This window comes from Cygnus olor, chromosome 1 (genome assembly GCF_009769625.2).
Source record: "Cygnus olor isolate bCygOlo1 chromosome 1, bCygOlo1.pri.v2, whole genome shotgun sequence".
Taxonomy (NCBI): Eukaryota; Metazoa; Chordata; class Aves; order Anseriformes; family Anatidae; genus Cygnus; species Cygnus olor.
The window spans coordinates 91139109-91164616 of NC_049169.1; the positions used below are offsets into that span (position 1 = coordinate 91139109).

At 40.3% G+C, this 25508-nt stretch overlaps 1 long non-coding RNA gene across 1 annotated transcript; it reads right to left on the reverse strand.

Annotated features, from left to right (window-relative positions):
* Positions 1 to 836: 836 nt before the first annotated feature.
* On the reverse strand, positions 837 to 23783 carry LOC121075665. Its single transcript, XR_005823096.1, has 3 exons — positions 23604 to 23783; positions 3851 to 3969; positions 837 to 1306 (listed from the first exon to the last, which is right to left on the reverse strand). It is a non-coding gene; the product is annotated as an uncharacterized LOC121075665 (long non-coding RNA).
* Between the last annotated feature and the right edge of the window lie 1725 nt (positions 23784 to 25508).

A 25508-nucleotide genomic window follows, 5' to 3' on the forward strand; every position in this document is an offset into this window, starting at 1 on the left:
GGACTGTAGAAGACAAGTAACACCATCAAAAGCACCTAATAACTACTACTGTCAATGGCCCTTAGTCTCCAAATCATTAAATGACTCTGAAAATATTTATCCCAAGGCTGGCTATGGATTCTCAGCAGTACAGAGCACATGAATGGTATTCAATAAAGAATATTACAATTCTTCTAAGTACAAAAATCTCTCTGTTCAGGAAAATGATAATTTTATGCTTTGCTATTTCTTTTGTGTCAATCTCTTTGTAAGCATCCCTTTGGCTATAGTATTTGCTTAAAGTACGAATGTGTACTATGTGTCAAAATAAAATATTTATTGAATACATTTACTTTGTGTCTGTTGAGTTATGAGCTGATTCTGAAATGCTTCTTCCCAGCACCTGTTGGGGCCGTTTTACATTCTCTCTTGGCTGGAGACAATGAAAGCTTGATGCCTCACAGCTTTGAAAAAACAAATGGTTGAAGAGAACTTGAATTAAAATTTAGCTCAAATATTGCTTTTTGCTGGCACTCTGGGACCAAGCACAGGACTGCTTAAAATTTCAGGATGGGGATAGTCATCTCTACCAGACCCAGTCTGAGCCTCCTGAGCTGTAGGTGGGCTAAGACTACATGGTAGAACAGACTTGTCCAAGGGTGCTTGCAGTGAGCTATGGCCTGCCTGCTGTCCCTGGACGAGGGAAATCTCGAGACGTGTTTCTTTTCCGCTCTCTTTCTTACAAGAATCCAAGGAGAAGAAGCATGAGCCAGTGGAGGACTGAGTCTCCCACACTGTGGCTTGTGTCACCCAGACACCAGAATGGGGTACCCACAGTGGTGGGGTACCACCGTGACATCTGAGAAGAAAAGGGAAATGTACCTTTCCTTGCCTCCTGAGAGTCTGCAGGATAGCTAAGAAATTGAAGGGATTGCTGCACTAGCAGAAGTTCAATAAACAGCCTTGGATCTAGACTGTTCATCCTTGTCAGAGAATTTTACTCCTAGCTGGAGGAGAAAGAGGGTATTGAGATACTGAGCAAGATATCTACTCAAATTGGGTTACCTGTTGGAAAGTGATACAGCTGATGACAGCTCATCAGGAAACAGGAGGGTGTCTTCTCAGAACCGTATTGTTCAGGTAAACATCATGGAGGTGGAGATGCGCATTGGAAGCTCAGGCCTTAACTTTCTGTTAAACTCCCCCTTGAGCCACCAGGCACTGCAAACACTGCCCTCTTCTGTAGTTGCTTCACAAAGTTTTCTGTGGCCCTCACTCCATTTCCCCGAGCCTCTGTTAGAAGAGACAGCCTTGAGGCATCTTAAGCCTGTTGCAAGAGATGAAGGACAAACAAAACCAGTGTTATCCAGTTATTATCCAGTTATGTGCTTTAGTTCAGAGACAAAAGCAAAACTTTGTGCGTGTTTTTCAGGGCCTCTAACTACCAAAGACAAACAGGCTCCTCTTGGACATAGAATCATTCTGGATTTCTTCTGGTGGTTGCTCAGCTCCCCTCACCGATTATAAGCAGCCTCTGAAGAGATTGTCTTATGGCAAAAGTACCCAGGTGCCTGAAGTTACATGGTGTCACAATTACCCTTAGCTTTTCTGTATGAAGATTTACAACAAAGAACCTAAAAAATGCCATTTTCCTATCCACAGGATTTAAATTAAGCATCACAGGATCTCTACTTCAGATAATCTCAAGTTTGTACACACTCAAACACCTTCTTCAGCCCAAGCTAAAGACCAAATTCAATAGCTATTTTATTTTTATTTTAATTCAATAACTAGTTTATTTCTTCTACAATCATTACAACTATTGGTCTGATGACATTATTTCTTCCCCAACACAGGAAACCAATTATTTTTACTGATTAACTCTTGACCTTCACTGGGACATTGTCTGCTAGAGAATGGAAGAGAAGGCCTAACAAACAGAAAAGGCTGAATAATGACTTCAAATGATGATTCTAATTTCTTAAAAAGCAAAGAAATCTCACCCCCTTCTTTTATCTTTGTCTTGTTTCATACAGAAAGAGGTCTTAATAGCCCCTGAAAGCAACTCTGAATGTCCCAAATGTGCTTAAAGAACTGCAGACAACATAGAGTCTTTAAAAACAAATCTGCGACTGTGGCTAGATCCACTGGGATCAAATGAGGTGATGTCTTTAACTATAGCTTCACCTAAAAGCTATGCACGTGCAGAATGTTTCCAGGGCTTGGCTATACCTTGAGAGCTGTTTGTCAAGACAACCCTTGCATGTGTAGAAAATAGGATTTCGCCAAGTTACAGGAGCTTCATGGTTGCCTGTATGATCAGAACCAAAGACTGTGATTTTGAAAAGACCAAGCATATGTGCTTCTTCTACAGGCAGAGATCTGTCCTGTTGAAATAAATGCACCTCTGTGAAAAGCTAAGCATGTCCAGGCACTTTTGTGTGATGGATGTGAGTTTGTGAAAATGTACTGTGTAGTACCTCCTTAGTTTGCTTCAATAAGAAGTGATTGTGTCTGTACTGCTATAGACTTACACCGCTAGCTGTATTAAAAATAACATTTTCTTACAAAAAAAAATTCTGGTTGTTTTAGAAGATTTTGTTCCTTGACAGAAAATGTATTGATCTGATCCTGGGAAAGTGACTGTAGCGCTCAACAGAACAGCTTCTGCCATATAATTTTGATGTTCATAAGGTTGTGTAATATTTCATATGAAAAGCCTCTGTCAACTTCCACTGACTGTTGAATCTTAAAATGATTCATCCACACAAATATATTTTTCAGGAAAGCTTCTGAAGCAGGAGGCTGACCTCATTGCAAAATACAATTTAATTGAACATATGTTGATTTTAAAAGTATCTATCTATTTATATATGTCTATTTTCTCCTTTCAGATTTTTAATTGTGACTCACATGGAAATCCAAAAATCCATATACACATATGAAAAAGGAAATTCATTAAATGTAATAGATTTTGAAGAACAAAGTTGCAAAAGCATCTATTTCTATTTTGTACCTTTTGATGTTTACGTATGTGAAAAATTAATAAAAGTTAATGTGAAATATTAAAAATTTTCAATATTTCTCAGTTCTGAATTAAGCAAACTTTAGATTGCCAATAATCTCAGTCCAAGTTTGTATCTTCAGATTTGCCTCTCATTATACCTGAATGTTGGTGCCAGTCAGATTTCCATGCTGTCAATAGAAAATCTGATTTCTCTTCATGCCTTCTACAACTACTTTTCCTCTTAATTTCTGAAGTTAGGGGTTTCAATCTCAAGATATAATGACAAGTAAGGATGGACTCACTGAAGTCACTGGTTAAGCCATTGGCTTCCAAAGGGACACATTTCATCCTCAAATGTTTGATTTCAGTAATGTTTTAAAATATTTTTGTGACTAGATGTATAAACACACAGATTCCTCTCACTCATGTTTAGTATGGGAAAAACCAGGATAGGCTCAAAGTGCTCAAAACTTTTTTTTTTTTTAATACAGAAATAACTTGCAATGAATTTTTGAAATTTTCCTTATTTATTTATTTATTTATTTATTTTTATTGCTCTCACTCAGATATAAAGAAATTCTTTCCCATGAAAGAAAGAGTTTTATCAACCTGTCCCCAAGTGTGTTGTCAGGACCACTGCCTCACTCATGTGTGATGTTTTTGTGATTATTTTTTTTTTTCCCCATTAAACCTTTATTAGGGACTAAACATGGAAACTAAATCATTTCTTGGTCCTACAACAGTCAGTATTTAACAAACCTAGGATCAAGTTTTATAGTAAATCTTACAAAGATCACTGTGGTGCATAAAGCCACAATTTCTCAAGCATGAGTGTATTACTATTTAACTTTAAGCGAAGCTTACAATTTTGTGACCTGTTGCATGTTCACATGTTGCAGTATCCAGCTTGAAAGGCGAGCTGACTGGAGTTGTGAGCAATGTAAATATGGCAATCCAAGCACGACCACTTTGGAAAACTGCATCTAAAAAAATCAAAACATAAGTAGTTCTTGATATCTACTCCAAAAGAACAAAAGAAGGCTCAATTCAAGTATTGCTAATCACTAAAATCTTACTCTAAAAGTGATTAAATTGACTTAAATATGATGTAGAGGCCTTGGGGTGATATGACTGACTTCACATTTGCTGACTCTGGGGATTGTGCTATGGATCTTCAAAGTGAAACACCATAAACCTCTGCATACCATGAAGACCTGAGAATTTTAACAGACATTTTCCATGAAATGGTTGTGGATGGAGACATGAAAAACACCCTGATACTGATCAAAACTTTATTGATATACAGTTCAAATAACACCTCTGCAGTAACTGAATGAAACCAATACTCCTACAACAACCTCTGGTCAAAATCTGATATGGATTCTAAGCAATAATCAGATGGAGAAAAGAAATATATCCCAATGCTTACTGACTCCTTCACTATATAATTTTCATTGCCATTTAGAGCCTGTAAGAAAAAATTTTACTTAACAGATGCAGAATCCTTTCAAGAGAATGATGCTAGAAATTAGAGACCTCAGAAGCACTGAGCTAAATAAAAGCTAGTCCTTCCCTAAATGTAACTTTTGAGGTTTCTTTCTGATTTAAGGCTACTTCCCCTTCTCCCCATTCTAATTAGTGCCAAGGAAAAGTGCTGAGCTGCCCAAGAGGAAGGCTGTAGCTTTTTGCTGAGCCCAGTTGTTCCACTCAGTAGCAGTTTTTGGACATCTACTGGTCTGTTTAAGTAGTTGTACATTGTCTCCATAGAGTTATTGGGTCATTGATGCTGTTTTACTGGTTTTTTTTACTTTCAATTGCTAAATCACTTGAAAAAAAAAAGATATAATACCATCCTGAGATGACTATTCCAAGTGAGCAATTGCTGTAGTTGCCATAGGGATCCTGAATGAATGCAGATAAGGTAGGAGACATCCAGAAGGCTCTATGAGCACACATTTCTCTTCAGCAGCCCGGTGTGACCAAGAGAAGGGACGCGGCTGCACCTCCGTACGCCAGGCTGCAGCTGCCGCATAGACTGCACTGAAATGGCTGCCTGGCTGCCTGTGAGCTGGTTCAGCTGGAGCCTCAGCACCTCGCTCATTGTGGAAAGTGGAACTTGGGCTCTTAGGTGATTTTGAAAATGTTACCACAAGTTCCCTCGGCGCAATACTTCGAAACAAGCACTTACTGTGAAGGCTAAAATACCACTAATACCTTATTTGTGATAAACACACCAAGGAAAACTGTGGAAGTTACATATGAATGAGACCTAGTGGTGTACTGGGGGACCTACAGGGTCTAATTAAAATCAACTAATATTTGGAGAGGAATAGCTTCTCCACAGAGGAAGGAGCAGTCTGTTTTATTATATAGAAGGTTTATTATAATGACAGAAGCAGTCATTCCACTGAAGAGGGCTGATAAGTGAGTTTTCTCTCAGCAATACTTTGGTTCCAGTATTATTTAACTTACTGATGACATGGGAGTGAAAGTGGTCAACCACACAGAAAATGATGGTCATTTTTAGGTTGTCTTTGTGCTTGCAACTTTTCCAAACAGCACTAATTCTAAACTCTATTAATTATAGATACAACCATGTGAATGCAGTGACAAAATTGCCTTAATGTCCTCAGAAAATATGAATGAACCTGAATGATAACCTGGCAATGCACACCAGCAGTCACAAGTTTTACCTTTGGAGCACCATTTACTCCTAACCCACTCGTGGAAAGAGATGGATCTTGTAGCCTAACGGTCTTCAGATTTGTGCTTTCCACTGGGAGACTGGTACATCTATGACAAGAAGAATCAAACCTACCCTCAAGTACTTATTCACAGTTGTACACAAGGACTGGATTCGGCCCTAAATTCTTTGGTTTTAAATACGCAGACAAGTACAGGTTCAGACTGCATTTTTCTTGACACCAACACAGCTTTTAATTATTATGGTAGGGCTAGAGCCTCAGCTATTATAGACTGATGTATTTCAGTTATCTTCAGACAAATTACAGAGATTTACTCCATATCTCTTAGAACACCAGGCCAGGCTTTCAGAACTAACAGTGCAACCTCTTAACACCTGTGCTGGAAGAATAGCCATGCTGGTGGGGAGCAGGTTGCAAATCTAATGCTCTCATTGGGCAGGGTGGTATGATTCCAAGCACTGTGTATTGAAAATATTAACAGTATAAGGTATTTAAAGAACTGACTTTGGAGGATATACCCAAGTTTGAGACAGGCTAATTAATTTGAAATATTGAGAGATGTGAATGGGATTTCATAAGAGCAGATGCAAACATTCCCCAACTGACCGGAATGAAACAAAAGCCAAGGTGGAATTAGAAGACACATAGTTTACTGATAAATAAAAACACAAACTTTAGCTTGTCTTGGTCAAGAGTGGACTAGATGGCTCAGTAGGTTCTCTGTTCTCAGTCATAAACATAGAGTCTGTCCTTTCTATTCATATCATCTTTTAGTTAAAGCTCAGCATTTTCTTTCAAGAAGACCTCCCCACTCCTCATTTTAGGGTTACTCAGGTATTATTAACATTATGCATTATTACCATTCTAAGTTGTCTGTCTGATGGAGGTTAATTAATCCCTTTTAAGCCACTCAAGACTTAATTGAAATAAACAAACATTATCGTATCCATCTTCCAGCTGAAGGAGATGAATCACAGAAAAGTTAAGTTGCTTCTAAAGTCATAAAACAAGTCAGTACGCAAATCAGGAATAGCAGCCTTGGACTTCTAGACTCCTACCATAATCATTACATTAGCCTGACTTCCTAGAACCAGTATGTCTGAATGAGATAATTTTATACAAAAGAGTTCTCAATTACGCTCACATTTTAGGCTTGTTTCCACTATTACGGTAGCCAGTAGGAAGAGTGTCATTTTCAGTGAGAGAAAAGACAACTGCAAGACAGTGTGGGTGAAATAATTTTCCTAATGGGGTATTTTTTTTAATGTTAGCAGGTGTCAGTATTATAAACTTGCAAGAAAGGCCAGGTGCTGCGTTCCGGTATGATCTCACCTTCCTTTGTAAATGAGCATTTAATAAGTCTCTAATTTCCTTGGTCAGGCACACCTTTCCCCGCCTACTCTTCTGGACTATTCAGCCTTACCATACCCACAGACGGTGATGACGGCAGGATCGCAGGGGTGATACCTCAGGCGTAATTTTCCTGTCAGGAGGGTCATTTGACCAGCCGTTGCCTTCCTCTACTACAGTGGACCTTCCTCTGCGTTCCAGTACTTGATAATAGAGCGTATGAAGATGGGAGGAAGAAGGGCACGGAGGAGGACAGCTGTTTCAGCAGGGGCAGTGATGCAGCCCATGCCTGCTGGTTGTGTTATTTGTAGGGACTACAGCACTACAGTTGCTATAGGGGGGAAGAGCTCTGAAACGTAGTTGTTTTTGAAAGTACATCCTACCACTGGGAAGCAGGCGATGCTGCAGTTTCTTTGGGGATGGTGACTTCTGCAGATTTATGCAGAAACACAGCCTCAGGCTGACCCTGTCACACCCAGGGGCTCCACAAAGTATAGAAATAGGAAGGGCAGCAGCTTTCTGAGCAGTTCTGGACATCCTCCCCAACAGCCTGAGGAACAAAATCATACTGGGGCAGGTCTACCAGGCCTTCCTCCTGCTCACTCCCTGAGGCAATAGGATAACCATCTGTATACCGCTCTGATAAGTCAGCGCCAAACACCCGGCTTGCACATTGCACACTGTATCTGTCACTCTGTGCACAGCCTATGGACACGAGACAGAGGTAGCAGGACCTCAGTTATTTTCCTGATTTCCTAGGCAGCTTTTTGCACAGTAACTGAACCAACAGTGGTAGGAGAAACAGCCCAATTCAATTTCCACTTGAAAAATATCAGTGATGAAAAGGCCTCACGCTAAACTTCTGCAGTGGTATGCTTTTCACCCTGTTGGGAGTAGTTTAAATCACACAATTGAATAATCCTTACTATTAGAGCAGATTTAAAATATCTTAATCAATGCAATCACACACACAAAAATGTATGTGTAGCTGTAAACCTCATTAGCACATGACACCATGCTCAATTTCGCATGCAATTACCTGGATGGACCATGTAATTATGCTACATAATTACTCATGCATTTTACGAATGAAGTTGCATATCTGCAGCTCAAGATGATGTAGCCCTTTCATGTCAACCAAAGTCCTCTGACACATTCTCCACCATACACACTTTCTCTTTTTCTAAAAGGAAGGGACAGAAGTTGAAACAAGCTTGCTGGGAGCACAAGAAATATTAAATATTGTGTTTTAGGCAGTGAGTTTTGTTCTAGGACATGAAGAACAATTGATGGAATTTATGGCTGTTAGCCTGTTATTGCTGATACCTAATAAGCCTCTGAATATGCTCTGGGCTGTCTCTGAGGGCAAAAAGTAACAAATAGGAAATTCATAAACAGGAAATAATTGTAGGCCATGTTCTCTGCTATACTTAAATCAACTTACTGCAGTGAATAGGAGAAATTACAGGGATGTCAGTTATAATTCCCAAGTACTCCGTGATAATCTGTTTCAACCTCAGCATAGATTTAGCCATATAGACTTTATCCCAATTTACGATACGGAAAAGCAAGACTGCCTCTAGGGGACAGCTGTGTCACCTCTAGCTGCTGGACTCCTGATGAAATTGTATATACAGTGCACAGGTATGACACCTAAACACAAAAGGCTTGATACGCCACTGCCTTGTATCTCACTTTGCCCTTTAATTGTACTTGTTCAAACAGAAGCGGATATAAAATGCCACAGGTTGATATTATCGATCTGCAGGACTGTGCAGGGAGTGTGAGAGGTCTTATAACTGACCACTGCTGGGTTTGTTTGTCATTCAAAACATAAAATAATAATAATAATAAAAAAAATCTAATCAGAGAGAATTATATTAAAACTATATTTCATATGAGATCACTCAAAACATTTTATTCTGGTTTTGAAAGTTTCTTTTGTCATGTTATTGTTTCATTAATAAAAAGAAAGCAGCTTAAAATAAAATTATTTGGTTAAAGAAAAGAAAATAATAACTTATTTTCTAGGAAAAAAGTAAAGAAGTCGTTCAGTAATTCATTGAAACAATGTTAAACACACTCTAGGTTTTGCTTGTTCCAAATCTGTAGGTATGTGCCAAAATAAATTTTGGTGATTACTATGCCAACCATTAGTGCCAGGCCAGCTTTATTTTTAGTAACATAGCCACCGCATTCCTGTAAAATAAGGCCCTTTGCAGTGAGAGCAATCTAAGGCCGAAACACATGGGAAAACAGGCAAGGTAAATGGTTAGGTAAACCAGATAAAGAGCAATAATCCGGAGCCCTAACATAGCCTTTGCAAAATTAGACAGTTTTAATGGGTTTATTTTCCTTGGGAAGTGTGATCAGCCCATTTGTTCCTTGTTTGAGAATATCCTAATGCTGATGGTCTGCTATGTCTTGCTCTCTGACTCGGGAGAGGGTACTGGGACACGAATCAGAGAGAAAATTTACAAAGGAAATGGCCAGAGATAGAAATTACAGTATACAGCGTGGCAGTTAATGTCAGGCCAGAACTCTTGACATGTGGCTTAGTGTTCACCTACGTGCTCTAGGCAGCCCATTATATATAAAAATTAAGTGCTGTGAACTGCCATCATGAATTTTCTTGTGGGTGAGCTTCTTTTACTCAGAGGACACGGGGGGTCTTAACACTAGCGCTGGTGAGGACATCCTCAAAACTATTTGCTGCAACTTTGTAGTGACCTAAAAATCAAAGACAGGCTATTCTGCCACTTTTGGTGAATATCTATCTATTTGCACTTAAACTTGAGAATTCCTGAGCAATTCCACTCTAATTTAGATTGCCATCTCACTTTTTTTTTCTTTTTGAGATTGCTGAGGCTGATATTTAAAAAAGGTGCTTTAAGTGTTTAATGCTTAAATACTTTTAAAAAGCATGCCCCAGGTCCTGCTGTCCATGTAGAAATAAGCATGCACAGTATCATAGTGGATAAAGTTTACAATGAAGTCTCCTGTCATTATATTTGTGGCAAAGTAATATCTATCTTATGCAGTAATTTAAACGTGTAGGTCTCAAAGCCCTTGAGGAAAGGGGTTGTAATCATCAACACTAACGATCACTGCTGATGGGGAACCTCAGGAACCAGGAGATAAAGGGATTCAGCGAAGGTCGTCCAGCATACTAAGACCAGAACTGAACCCTGCTCTCCTTGGAGCTAGGCCAGTACTCTATTCCATGGGTTGTATTTCCACTTTAATAGGTTGTTTCGATCTTTTTTCATTCTTTCTTTTTTTGTTTGTTTGTTTGTTTCTTTGTTTTTGCTTCAGATGGTTTAGAGCTAAGAGTGAAGCATACAATCAGAGTGTGTGCATGTTGCCTCTCACACCCATCTTTTCCTCTTCTCTCATGTTTAAATGTCTTAACTATTTTTTTTTACAAGGATTTGTTGGAAGCACTGCTAGGTAATGAGAAAGTACTCTGAAGGCTATAGCAAACAAAACCGATCATTTGGGCTTAACTGACGTATTCATCACTTAGCTTTGTGTAAAAATCTGTGTCCAACTCTCTTTTATCAGAGGCAAACAGGTCATACCATTTTTAACAGGTCAATCCATTTTATTAATGTATCACTTCACCAGATAGATTTCCTTCCCTCACCTTCCTCCTGGAGGTTGCTCCAAATCCTCTCTGAAGCATCAGGAAGAAACTGTTTGTTGCCAACTTATTCATAGCTACTTTTTGGACTATCTGTTTCCATACCAGCATTGTTCTTTAGGTTAAATGCCCTTGTAAGTTTTACGTATTTTTGACTATACCCCCCAAAATCCTACTTTTGCCATACTAAGTAAGCAAAACTATATAATTAATTAACCAAAGGAACACAGAGAAAAGTGAACTTCCTTTTACTTCCCTTATCTGTATCAAAATAATACTTACTAGGCCTAAGTAAGATTGAAACTATGTAGTGACACTTGGCAAATTTTAATTTCATTCAAATTTGTTTCACATTTATAAAAAATGCTCCTGGCTAGGCCTCTTCAAATATTTTATTAAAAAAATATTTGCATTAGAGATATGGAATTTTTTGAAGAAACAGATGTTCAGTTAGAAAACATTCTGTCTTTTCACATTTTGTTGTAAAAAGTGCATTTTGGAACCACCTTCTGTTTTAAAAAAATGGAGCAAATAGTATTGAAATTTGACTGACACCTTACTTTTCACCCAGTAACATTCTCTCCCTAGGAAATTTTGTTTTTGCAGAAAAATTCAAGTTCCTTTGATTTCATGTTGGTTTGTAATGAATACTCCTTAAGATCTTGAATATTTTCGTGGAAAAAAAAAAAAAAAAACTGTTCCTTTCCAGTTCTACTCCTGATTCTTTCCCTCATTCAAGTGTAAATTTACAGTAGTGAATGAAACTACAACTATGTTTAAAGATATGATTTAGACTCTGTTAATTATTTTAGTTTTACTAAAAGGCTTTAACCTGTGTTCATTATTGGCAGTGTTATCATTTACTACTGGCAGTACTATTACAAGTAGGAGTGGGGAGGGGGGAGAAGCCCACGGAGTAGCAACTTCACAACAGAACTTCAAACAAGACTTAGGACAATGCATAGCACATCAGATAAGAAGAAAAGAAGGTAGAAAAATGAGAAATGCAAGACCTTGCACTCTTAGACTACTGTAACAGGTTTTTGCTAGGTGCCCTGGAAACAGGACCAAGAGTTCCGTCATGCTGTGCATGGACTGCTAGACGTCCATGGAGAGATGGCAAAAGGGTGACACAGTAGGAGTTCAGATTTACAATGACTGTCTTCCTGCTCTCTGGTCATAATCTCTCAGGATGAGTTGGTGTCCTTCCTCAACCACCATAACACAAACATGGATTGGTCATTTCTGTCTGCCCTAGGCTTCCCTCTCTATGTCCTCATAATGTTTAAATGCCACATTTCCCTCTGTGTGCTTGATGGAGGGCTTCTGTGGCTAACCCAGTAACCGTACTGCTACGAGAGACACTGCCTGAATATTTCCATCACCTCTTTCTCTGAATAGCCTAAGAAAGTGTTGATCTCTCTCATATGACATTTATTATATATCCAGTCTATTTAATATGTAGTATTTTCTCCAATAAATTTGCTTTTGAAGGTATTCAATCTTTGTTTACATCTTTGGTGGATTTCTGGCTTTCACTGTCATGTCTTGAGATAGAGGTAACTTTTGCATCAGCCATCTGTACCCTTACTCTGTGGATTTTTTCTGACCAAATCTCATTCAAGTAGATAAATGTATCTCCCTTATTTCTTCTTCCTCTGGACATTTCCTTGGCATTATAATGTCAAGGACTTGATTTACTTCTTTTATTCCTTCTGCTCTCTAGTAGCATGACTGAGCTGCAAAAGATTCTCCAGTCTTTTGGTACAACTGGCTGTTAACCTCATCACTATCAACCGATCGCTAGTGGGGTTCTGCAGGGCTGCTTTTTAGGGCCAGTTCTCTTAAAAGTTTTCATATATTATTTGGATGCAGGATTTGAAGGAATACTAAGTAAGTTTGTGGACAATACTAAATTGGGAGGAGCTGTTGACTCTCTTGAGCATAGAGAGGCCTTGCAGAGAGATCTTGACAAATCAGAGGACCGGGCAACCACCAACCACTTGAAGTTCAACAAAAGCAAGTGCCAGATTCTGCACCTGGGACAGGGCAGTCCTGGCTATATGTACAGACTGGGGGACGAGAGGCTGGAGAGCAGCCCCACAGAAAGGGATCTGGGGGTTCTGCGTGACAGCAAGTTGATTGAACATGAGCCAGCAGCGTGCCCTGGCAGCCATGAGGGCCAGCCCTACCCTAGGGTGCATCAGGCACAGCACTGCTGGTTGAGGGAAGGGATTGTCCTGCTCTGCTCTGGTGTGGCCTCACCTCAAGCACTGTGTGCAGTTTTGGGAGCCACAATATTAAAAGGACATAAAACTATTAGCATCCAAAGGAAGGCTACAAGGACAGCGAAGGGTCTAGAGGGCAAGACATATGAGGAGCAGCTGAGGTCCCTTGGTTTGTTCAGCCCAGAGCAGAGCAGGCTGAGGCGAGGCCTCATGGCGGCCTGCAGCTCCCTCACGAGGGGAGCGGAGGGGCAGGCGCTGAGCTCTGCTCTCTGGGGACAGCGACAGAACCCGAGGGAATGGCATGGAGCTGGGACAGGGGAGGGTCAGGCTGGGTGTTAGGGAAAGGTTCTGCACCAAGACAGTGGTGGGGCACTGGGACAGGCTCCCCAGGGCAATGGTCATGACACCGAGCCTGCCGGAGTTCAGTAAGCGTTTAGACAATGCTCTCAGACACAGGGTTTGATTTTGGGTGGTCCTGTGTAAAGCCAAGAATTGGACTCAATGATCCTTGTGGGTCCCTTCCAACTCGGGATATTATATGATTCATCATATTGCTGAGCTATCTTCTCATATTCTTTGAATGCTCTTTGGGCTCCATCATCAACACAGTTTAGATATTGTGAAATATAATATTGAACTTTGATGCCTTTATGTCCATGAGTATAAAAACTTTGCTCCAACAAAGAGTTATGAGGTTACAGATATAGAAAAAAAAATGCTGCTTTAAGATGTGTCTCTAAGCAAGAAGTTCAGGATTCAGAAGATGGAAAACCATAAGAAAACATGGATAGACTTGCCCTCTTGTTCTTGCAAGGCTAGGAATTATTAAAGAACAATTGTAGTTTATAACAGAAAATCAACACTCCAGCACAAATTTCTTATATCTAACATAGACACCCAAGCCAGCATCTCTCTGACTTTATCTGAGGGCTTTTCATCAGATTCTTAGTAGAAGATGAAGATTTCCTTTTGCTCTCTCTTTTCAATTCAGTGTTTATTATCAGCAGCACTCCTAAGACAAAGAATGAAGAAGGTGAAAAGGAAAGGCATATCTAAGAAGCAACCACGCCAATAAATAAATAAAAATCAAAAGACACAGTAATTTTGCTTTTAACAATGAAGAATATTTGGGGGTGAAGAAGAGTCTGAATACCAAGGAAAGCCAAATTCAAAGGAGTTAATGCCTTCACCAGACAGTAAGTGTTAGGTTTCTGGAAAGCTAAGCTGCTGTTCCAGTGAGGCTTTCAATCAAAGGTAGGATTCGTCTGATATTATGTAGATATCTATGGTGTAGGTATCTAGACTGCAGATACCCGCAGATGAACAAGTCACTCCAGGCTCCCTTTGAGTCCATGGAAGGAAAAATAGGCCCGTCTAGGCTGTGATTCATTCCATCTAAAGTAGGTCTAAAATAGGTCATATGAATCACATCCTATAAGTGCTTGTTTCCCTTCACTGACTGTAAAGAGAAACTCACCTAGATGTAGATATCTATGCCTTGTAGGCCTCTGAAGTTACAGGAGATGAATCTCACTTCAAACTGACACTCTGTTCTGGTACGAGGAAATTCAGACAGAAATTCTGGGGGGAAGAAAAGCAACAAAATGTAGGAAAGAGAGGTGGTAGGCCAGGTGACCAAAGACATTATCAAGTTGGTCAGAAATTAATCAGAAAAAAATATGTAAGTTCCAAATTATTAGAACTTGTACCATCTGACTGCACAAAGTGAATGCCATGGATATAGTGAAGGGATGGAAGAGCAGAGTTAGTAACAGATGACAAAGCAGGCATCTCTCAGATTTAATCAATGTCTATGTAATCACCTGTACCTGAACCATACCATGGTTTTGGCAAGAATTAATCTTTTGGATCACTTTTTTTCCCAGTTCCATTGAATTCACATTGTGTCTACAGCTGATCCAACGGTAGGCAAACAACCCCAGATCTAGATGAATGTAAAATAAGAGCTTGTCCCTGTGGCAGTGGAAGTACAATTTCGTCCTATGTAAATGCTCCGTAGTCAGTTTTTGTCTGGTCATTGGTTCTCTTGCCATTTATTCTAGAGAAATTGTTATGCTTCTTCTAGGGTGGCAACACCAGAGAACTACCTCTGTAAAGGAGACCAGAGTGAAGCTGTTGATGTGCACACTAAATGACCCAAAAGTTCACCGCTGAATTTGGCCCAGAGCCCACAAAAAGAAACAGGTAATTTGCTAGGGAACTGTCCTTCAACTTCCTGTCTCACAGAAAATAACCTTAGCAGGATCTTGAAAATATTAAAGCAAATTACCAAATTGCTTTTTAAATGCCTTCAGATAATCCGCACAGATGTTATGTAACACACATGTGCAGGGGAGCTTGACTTTGTCTCAAGAGATTTGCTTGTTTTTGCCCAAGAGTTAAATGTACTCATAATAGATTTGCTATCAGAAAATAATTAACTCAGTCTTAACTTGCATTACTGTTTCGATTTATGGTTGTGTTTACTATGTGTTCTCTTCTACAAAACCACTTGCAGAATTTCATATTTCCAGAACAGCATTTCATTGAGACCCATTTGCTCAGAGTACTCTTTTCTTCATGATTTAGCTAATGTTTTAGATCATTTATTTTTATTGACAGTGAGACTAGTCCATTTGGTTGACTTTCTCAAACATTAATTCCTACAACTTTCATTTAGACTGCCAAGGTTTCCTCATTTACACTTGAAATCACCCCATTCACCTCTCTAGGAAAAGGGAAGTCAGACCTCGCATTTCTTGCTCTCAGAGAGAAAGAAGAGAAATGGTAGCATCATCCCATTGGCCTTGCTTTTCTGATTTACAGCTGTCACTGTTGAGGACTCTGGGAAGATAGATGAGGGCAGCAACCCTCCATGTTACCTTCCAAAAGTTTCTTACAAAACATGATGCTGTACCCTTCAATCAAAAAATATTTCTTACTGATCCTCTTTCTGATTCACCACTGAACTATAGCAGAATTCTGTCAGACACAGTGCTTACCCTAGAGCATTTGTGAATCAAAGATTTCCAGTGGTAAGTTGAAAAAGCCAGCCTTACAGAGAAGGCAGAATAGGCAGGCAGTGACAACAACCAGATAAGGCTGCCTGTGATTGCACTCGATGGGGTTTGGTGTCCAAGGTGGTCCTCTATTCTCTGCTCCCCAGCCTCAAATCTTTGGCAAAAAGCCAGTAAATTGTCTCCTTGGGAAGAAGGAAGTGATTTTATCTTAATTTGATAAACCTAGCTAGTTTTGTAAGCTAACAACATAACTGCAAGTTCTTATTGGGCACATACCAATGGCCACAGGACAGTTAATTGAGAGTATCAGAAAGTTCACTTCATCTCATTTTATGACCACTCTGATCACTTCACATAGCCTTCTCCAGGGGAAAGGCTGTAAATCATTACAACTGAATGAAACAGTTGAATTATGAGGTTTTGTCACTAGGAATTATACTGCCTTCTTTCTAGGATGCATTTGTCTCTAGTTAAAAGTTCCTAAAATAATAATTGGTTTTGTATTGTTCAGAGATTTCTATCAAGAGAATAATTTCTTGCAGATAAGGCATCAATTACTTGATGACTTCAGCCCCTTTCAAATCATCATCTGATAAGCACAATTAGGTGCTGAATCAGAAAGACCCTTAAATATACGACCTAAATCCTATGTACTCGTGCCTGACCCAAACTGGGAAAATAAAAATTAATCCCAAGGAATCTGAATACACCATTAGAAATAAGATCTCTGTAATCTTGACTAACATTTAATATGTGGAACTAGATCTCCAGTGTTATCTCTTGTGCTTCCCACACTTAATTTCTACTATCTGTCTGAGAAGAAACCACTGGAGATGCAAGGCCAGACGTACATTTGATATAAATTAACATAGTTCCACTGAAGTCAACAGAGGTATAATGTTCTAAAACTGCTACAGATCTTTTCCTACATCTTTTTTTAGAATGGATATATTTATTTATATTAAAGCGCAGAGTTCATCTCAGCAGTAATCTCTAAGACACAGGCTTGCTTATCTTTTATGATAAAGGAATTACATTTATTCTAGCTGAGGTGATAAAAATCTACTATTTCTTGGAAGATGACTTGCTGGAAAGTAGATAAATTGAGCACACCCTACTTTATGCTAGAAGTTGAAGAGATATGATTGCTGACTTTACTAGTGAAGGAGGGCTCTGGTGTTAATGCAGTTAAGCTAAAAAGATTGTGTTGGTGTCATTCAGGGATGGATAGTGTTGTGTGCCCTTTTTTTAACTGATTAAAAAAATAAATAAATACAAGTTTGTTACTCTTATTGTGGCCAGACAAAACGCCTTGGTCAAGTACAAGTGAATTGTCACAATATAAGTATATTCTAAAAAACGTAATATTTTCCAGTAGGCCAAGTTCAGCCTTGTCACAAGCTCTAATCCTGTCCACTGCTTGTTTCTTGTTTTTCTTGAAGCCTGTTAGATGTGGAAAGGAGCAAATAATGTTCCCAGCACTAACAAAATGCACATGACCAAAACAGAGATGTCCCCTTATTCTTGTGGTGACTGTGGATGGGTATCAAGCTGTGTGATGGAGCTGCATGACATATTCCTTGGGTGTCAGGAAAGCATGGGATCAGAAACATAAGACACAAATTTCTGCTTCTTTGATGGATGAGGAAGGTATGGCCTGTTACAATCAAAAGGCTGGACAAAGTTGGTGCAAAGAAGTGCTTTGCAGCCAGTGGCTTACAGACAGCATCATGATCTAAAACTGGAGCTAAGAGCAAAGTATAAATTGCCTGCAGCACATCACCTACTCAGCAGCTTTGCTTGTGGCTCAGCCAAGTCATGGTTGTTGGTTTAACCAGTAAATATTCAGCCTCTCTTGAAGAGACTGTTATTCAATTATCAGTTTTCAAATAAATATTTATTTATTTTTTAGACTCCCTGAGTGCATTTTCTCTTTTTTTGATGTTACTTCACATGACTGAATGCTAGAAATATCTCCCGTTGTAATTATGCAACGGAACATTTATTTGTAGTTTCTGTTTGGGTTTTATGGTCTGGATAACATTTAGTCATAGTGAATGTCTGCCATTTCTATTCATTATTTATTGTTTGTATTTCAACAGGATGGTGTGAGAACTGGACAGTTAATGCATCATACAATTTTGCCAAAAGTGCAGCTGCAGAACGTTGCTGAGGACTTCTCCAAGTCAACACCAGCAGGAGTAAAGCCCAGATGCCTGTGTGCACGGTGCATGAACTGCTGTGGGCAGAGCAACACGACTGGACAGAGGTGACAGCACCGAAATCTGGGTGGCCGTTTGGCTGCTACCATGTGGCATGATCCAGCAGACAAAACATCACCTGTGTGCTCACAAGGGGGAGGAAGAATGGGTCTAAAACAGTTTAGGACTTTCTATCTAAATCATACTTTGAGAAGCAGAGAGTCAGAAACATTGCTTTGCCCCATGGGACAATTCTAAGAGAGAGCCATAGAGAATGGGCTCAGAAAATGCAGTGCTGGCAAAATGGTTTTGCTGGTATGAACCTTTATTATTTGGCACTAAATCTAGGAATAAAACATAGTCCTCCAGGTTTCCAGCTCAGCACGGTGACTAGTCAATGACAGTGTGTCCTATTTGCTCAGCTTTACAAAATGGCTGCTCTTGCATCACCATCTCCCAACCCCCTGTGAAGTAGCAAGCCACCTACGATTTTTTTCTGCCCTAGTTTCTTAAAAAAAAAAAATCGCAACACCGCCAACCACTTTTTGCATGGCAGTCTCGGTCGTCTTTCACTACACTGGTCCATCCAGCCTGTTATTTAAGTTCCTACTGAAAAAAAAAAAAAGGAAAGAAAATGAAAAAAAAAAAAAGAACAACAACAAAAAAAACTTTCTTCCACAGTGCCCACACAAAGTGAGTCAATGTTCTTTTCCATTCATCTCAGAGAAACCAGGATTGCATCCAGCATGTTTTCTTAAAAAAAAATGAAACAGAAAAATAGAGGAAGAAGCATGGGTAGAAACACCAGGACATTCATACAAATCAGCTGAATAGTTGCACGACTGTGTTTCTACAACCCTTAATCTTCCTCACTCACGCCCTCCCTACTATCAAACATACCATGTGGGCCTAGCTGGTTAACTACTAACTTACTTTGTGCATAACAGAATATTTAAAAATCTTCTTTTTTTCCCCCTGAGATGGATTATCCAGTTAGATATTTTATATAAGAAGGTCCTCCCTCCACCACTATAAAAATCTAAGTCCTGGGTGGTGGCTTCAACTTGGCAAAGTTTTGGCTCTTCAGTTGTCTCACTACAGGCCTCACGGACTCAGAGAACAACACAATTGCTCCATTTCTTTGACACTGATCTTGCTTGCTTCTGTATTGTTCTTAGCATTCACCCTTGCTGTCTGTAAGGCTTGTGTCACTCGGTCGTGATATCCATCAGTGCTCAGTGTAACAGTGTGGACCATCAACCCTGCCTTATCTACCAATGTTTGGTGCCATCACCGGTTTGGGGCAAAGTCTAATGGATGAGGAGTGACAAACTGCCAGCAGGTTCAGAAGGTAGTATTAGATACCCTTAAGATTTTTTTTTTTCTAGAGTTTTCCCCGGATTTCACTTGGTATACATATGGAGAGCTTCATTTCCTAGTGCTGAGGTCAGTGAGGGCAGGTTAGCCTGCCAGGGCAGAAAGACCCTGCTGGGGTGCTCAGAAAACAGCCAGTCACCCAGCTACAGGCTGCCTGATCATCTTCACCCACCTTGCGGCAGCGGCTTGGGAGAGTGGTGTGTTGGCCTTGGGTGCGGTGAGCAGCTTTGGTGCTGGGGGCAGCTTGCAGAAGTAGAGCAGCAAGAGCAGAGCTGTGATACACAGACTTCTACTGCCTGAGGAAAAAGCCCCAGCACTTGCTGAGCTCTTCAGCTGGGCATTACTTATCTGTTAATTTAATGGATAGGCTTGATTAACACTGATTAGTACTGATGAAATAATGCAGTGTCTTTAGATGTGAAGGATTCCCCACACACTGCTTCACCATGCTTTTAAAACGATGAATGTGTTGGGGCCACGAACTATCTTAGGATGTCGATTTCAATGTTGTGATGGTAACTAACAAGGTGTGCCAGTGCAGGCAGATGTGCAAGGTAAGGTGCAGAAGCAGTGTGTTATTCCCAGTTTACAGACCAGACATCAGCATGATAACAGGCCACATCCTCTGCACTTACTCGCCCAGGAATCCTGAAGAAAAGCTGTAACCAAACCCTGATCTCTGAAACCAGGCTGAGCGGGGGCTCCTGGCACCTCAGCTGAGCGTGCCCCGGCTCTGGAGGCCCCGAGGGGTTGGGCCTCCCTGCTCCACCTGGGGCTGAGACCAGTGAGGCCTTAGGGGGCGGCGGCAGGCCTGGGGTGGGTTTGCATCCACCTGCTCAGGACCCAGCTCAGCGGCTCTGAAACGTGAGCAGCAAAGCCAAAACAAAGCCAGAAATTTATTCTAAGCGTGCAAACGGGATGGTAGGAACCTATCTCGTTTCGCTAGGTACGTTTGGATAAAGTGAATGGTGATTTATGTGTAGAGACCTAACAGTAGCACATTTCCCATTAAGGTTTTTCAGAAACCTTACATTCAGTTAAATTGTGTAAAACCCAGATGTGAAGCTTTCTGTAGAAAGCCTCTGCAAAGGTAGCACATCTAGTTTCTGAGTAATTGTGATTCATAATAAATGCTTGGCTTCCCTGATATCAAATAAGATTGTATAATTTATTTCAATGATCAAGATTTCATTCATTGTCTCTAAGGCACCATTCTTGGTTTTGACAGACTTAACTTTCCTGATATTCCAAGAATCATGCAATTGTTGAAGGTTTTCATAATTCAGAAAAATATAATGTCAATTGCATTCCAAAACCAAAAAGGAAGTTACAAGCTGAAAAAAATTGTATTTTTTAAACACACTCACTGGTTTGTCCCTGTACTAAATCACAACTCTTAAATACATTATTAAATTATTAAAAAATAAAATACAGTAAGTAAGAATTAAAAATGAAAAAGTATTAAATAAATGTGAACCATTCTAGGTCTTCAGCTGCTAGCAATTAAAGCAACTGTATCTGAGTATGGTTAAAGTTATACCAGGGTACAAGACACACATGCAAAAACAGTCAGGGCTCCTGAATGCAAAAATATTTTGTTAACAATTTCTGAAGTAAGAAGAACAGATTTCAGAGATGAGATGTGTGTGCACTAAAGGAATTAATGTGACACCATTCTGTAAAATTCACCTTTGCGTAGAGGGCCCTGTGTGACACTTTTAAAGAGCATTTTGAGGATAAAGCTTTGCAGATGTCTTCTATTAAGCTGGAGGGAGGACTTCACCCCCTCCAAGCAGAGACTTTAGGAGTGATCACCAACAGAAGAGTGAGAATGCTCCCTAGCCTTCCAGCAAGCCAAGAAAGACAAGGTTTGATCTTAAAAGTAAACCAGTCAGAATTCTAGTTCCTCTGAACTGCCAGCTGGTTTCACTGGGTAACCCACCAGAGCCTTGCATCCGTGTCTAAGTTTTGCACTGATTCTGTACACTGGCTTAACACTGAAGTGTCACTGAATCACCGGGAAATGATAGGTCACAACTTAAAAAATGGAAGGAAGGACTCCTGCCAGACAGGAATAATCGGCTTCAGACATGAGTTTTCCCCAGCCTCCACACCATTCATTTCTGCAGAATGGTTTTACAAAAGCATCAACATAAATTTGACACTCTTATGGAAAGCCACCTCTAGGTGGAGGTATTGACCCTGCAGATAGAGATGAGATCATAAATACCTATGTGGCAGAAGTGATGGCAACATTTTTTAAAGATACTTCCTCCTATATTTTGCTCTTGAAACTGTAATTACATGAGGTGCCTTGAGATTTATATATCCGAAAGCAGGTTGCAAAGCTCACTTGAGACAGGAATTTGTTTCTCTCTTGGCCCAGAGGTTTATGGTTCAAAAAAGCACTTCAAACATGCTGGACATTCACCTTCAGTGAACATAGCAGTGAAGGGAGCAATCTGGTTTTAAACCTGTACTTAAGTGGTGCCCCCAGACTCAGTGATTGCCACCTTGACCACATTTTGATCAACATCGAAGCCTGCACATATGGCTTACTCAGTGTAATGGAAAGTTTTCGTTTCAACTGGATGAAACAAGAACATTGCTGCTACTTCCATTTCCCTCTTTTGAGAACAAATCATGAACTCCTGACTCCATATTTGAGTAGGTCATTCAAAGGATTACTCCTGTACTTTGTAAAGTACTTTGAGTGCTACAGATTGTAAGTGATATGTAAGAGTAGGCACTGTCATTATTCCTGCTTTGTAGAGTAAAGGTGTTATTCACAAGGGATCCCAAACCAGCCTTCTCAGACTAATTTCTGCGAAGGTGCCGAAGTAAGACGGACCATTTAGTTCACTTATCCAGATGATCGTGACACTTCTTTTCTCACAGTCTAGGCTCTTAGTTACAAATTATGAGGGAAAATTTCAAAAGGCACTGAAATGCTGAGTTTCCACTGAAAATCACCACAAATTAGATGCCCCACCTGCATTTTGCACTCTAAAACTAAATAATAATTCATTATGCTCTTGGAGGGGGTTCTTTTTCTTTATTTACATTTTTGTTTTGTTTCTGTTATATACTGTAACCTGACGAGGAGTTCCCTTTGGTTAGGCATACAGTTTTCATAAATGGCTAAGTGATGCAGGGCTGAGCATTGTTTTTTTTTTCCTTTAGGTAGGTTTTATTTACCATCAAAAACATTGTTCACATTGACTGAACGTCTTTCACCAACCATTTGTTGTGCAGGGAAGAGGCTGGGAGGGAGGTGGGACAGTTGCTGGCACATCTCACACTCTGGTCATAGCTCATACATGCTTACAGGGATCATGGCTCAACTCCTCTTCATACCTGAGCACATTTGCTCACGTCTCCCACCCATCTGATGAATGCCATAAATGTGATGCTGCAGGGTACCCTCAGGTGCAGCCTTGTCGATAATTACTGGTAGCCCTGTTCCTCGCTGCCTGCAATACCGTTCTGAATTAGAGAGCAAAGTCAAGCTGAAAGCAGAATACTGATAGAATAACTTTGGATCTGAATTCATGGCCAGGTAGCAAAGCTTGTGCCTAACATTTTGTGTATCTGGGAAGTCTCTAGGAAGGGCTCTGCCATTTGTGCAGCACCTAGGGAGTGTTTCCATCAGTGTGGTTACTCCTCACTAGCTTCGTGACCAGAGAGCTGACATCACTCTCAGGTCACGTCTTAATCTGCGTTTCCTCTCTGCCATTGAACATTGAATTGCATCCTGGAAAGGTGCGTGTGTGTGAGCAGCCAAGTGAACGAGAGAATTGGTTTCCACCCACAACTGGCACTAATTAAGTCAGGCAGGCACAGCGGTGTTAGCTGTTTGTTCTTTGGAGGGAGGTGGCCAGGAGAGGAGCAGAGAGAGGGTAAGCCCTGCAAGCAGAGACCAGCAGAGAGTGGTCAGATCTTCAAAGGGGCACAGGAATCCTTGGACACAGTGTGTATCTTTCACTATATATCTCTATAGATAGATTTACACATACATAAGCTAGTTTTCCTAGTCCAGACAAGCTCAGATGCATTACGCAGACAGCCATATCATGAACACCTTTTGACTTACCATCACGGTGCACCCCGCAGTGCTGTTGTGTGGACTGGAGCAGCAGTTTGAGAAGGGCAGGGAGATGGTATCACTCAGCTGCGTTCAACTCTCTCTGCCAGGAGATAGCAGGGATGCAGGCTGTTCAGTGGGCTCAAACGTTGGCTTTTCCTAGTGCACTCCTCGCTGAGGCTGACCATTGGCCCTGTGAGAGACAAATGTGGGCATCTTGCGTGAGGCAGGAGATAGGAAATAACTCCTATCACTCACACCAGATGCACAGCCAACACAGAGTTTTCTAGGTGCTCTTATTTTTAAGTGAAGAACTAGACACCAGAAGAAAAATTAAGTTCTTACTAATAAAGTGCTGTGAATGTAACCTTTCCTTCAAGATACAGTTGCACAAGCCCGTGTACTATGTTTTATACAAAACAAAACATTTTCTCATAATCTCTTAAAATATCAAGTACGAAGATAGGTTTTTTTTTTCACAGGTAGCTCACTGATTGATTACATGTTCATACAGGGGTCAAAGTCTGATCTTATTTGTACCACTGTAAATTAGATGATTTGCTATATTCTTTATAGAGGAATATTACTTTAATGTTAATATATGTTACCATTAAAATATTTGGACTAGCAACCGCTGACTGCTTGGAGTTAGTCTAGAAACCAGAACCTTGCCTTCTGCCCTTTCTATCTGGTTATCTGAAAGACCAAGAAAGAAGCTCAAAGATGCTGTTGCACACTTGAGTTTGTGCTTTGGATTCTGGCATCTTTCTTGCACCCGTTCTTTAATAGGGAGAAAAAATCTAAATGGCAGAGCATATATCCTCCAAGCATTTCACTCCACCCACACAGTTCTTTTTCTTTAAAACAGTGGCTTATTCCCAACTGGAAAGGCAGCAGTCTAGCTAGAAGACAGGTTATATTCAAGAGAGAAAGGAAGGAGGTGGCTGAATCATAGCAATTTAACTCTGGCTGGGTGGATGTAAATCCAGCCACTGGTTGCTGCTATCACAAGCTTGGTATGATTTCGGATACAGGGAACAGCATATTGTTCTGGGTAATGAAGGCTAGAGGTCAGAGCAGGCTATGCATTTGCCTTTATTGCTTGCACTCCAGCAGGTGCAATATTCATTGCCTCTGCTAGGAGCACAGCCATCTCTAGCATTACTAATGAAATGTCAAATCATATTTTTATTTACTTCCTTTCTTCCACACCTGCAAATAACCACATTGATAAACCCCAAACTGATCATTTGGGGGTTTCTAAGAATGCCCTGAGTAAAAGCCAGCCGTCAGTAAAGAGCACTGCTTTTTGGAAGTAAACTAAAAAGGTTCATTTGGGGCTTTTCATAAAACAAATCTTGCAACAAAATTAATTTGTCCGGCATTAGTCATCATCCTTTCTGCATGTTAAGGCTGTTTCATCTGAATAAACTCGATTCTCCCCCTTTCCCCCCAGATATCCTTGTTATACTCAGTATTCACAAAGGGCAGAAAAGACACACAGCTGAGTGTGTCATATTAACATGCTTCACTGCCCGCTGTGGCCAAGTCATGCAGGATAGCTCTGGTCACAGATCAGTTGTTAGCATTTTCCCATGAGTAGCTTCCTATACCTGCTGTCTTGTCAAAATCTTTGCTACAACAGGTGGGAGGATGGTTCTTCTTTTTTTTTTTTTTAATTATTATTATTATTATTTATTTGGCTTGCCTCTGACCTAGGCAGCTTCTGAGGAATATCAACATTTGGCCAGATTGTACCTTTGCACCAAAAACCTTCCAAGAGAGGCAGTACTTGTTGAGTTTCATTTCCTGAGTAAGTGTCTCCTGTGATGCACTCTGTGCTAACGTAGGTACCAAAATAAGCTTGTGAAGGAGTCTCCTCTAAACCCATCCCCTCAGCCTCTTTCCTTTTGT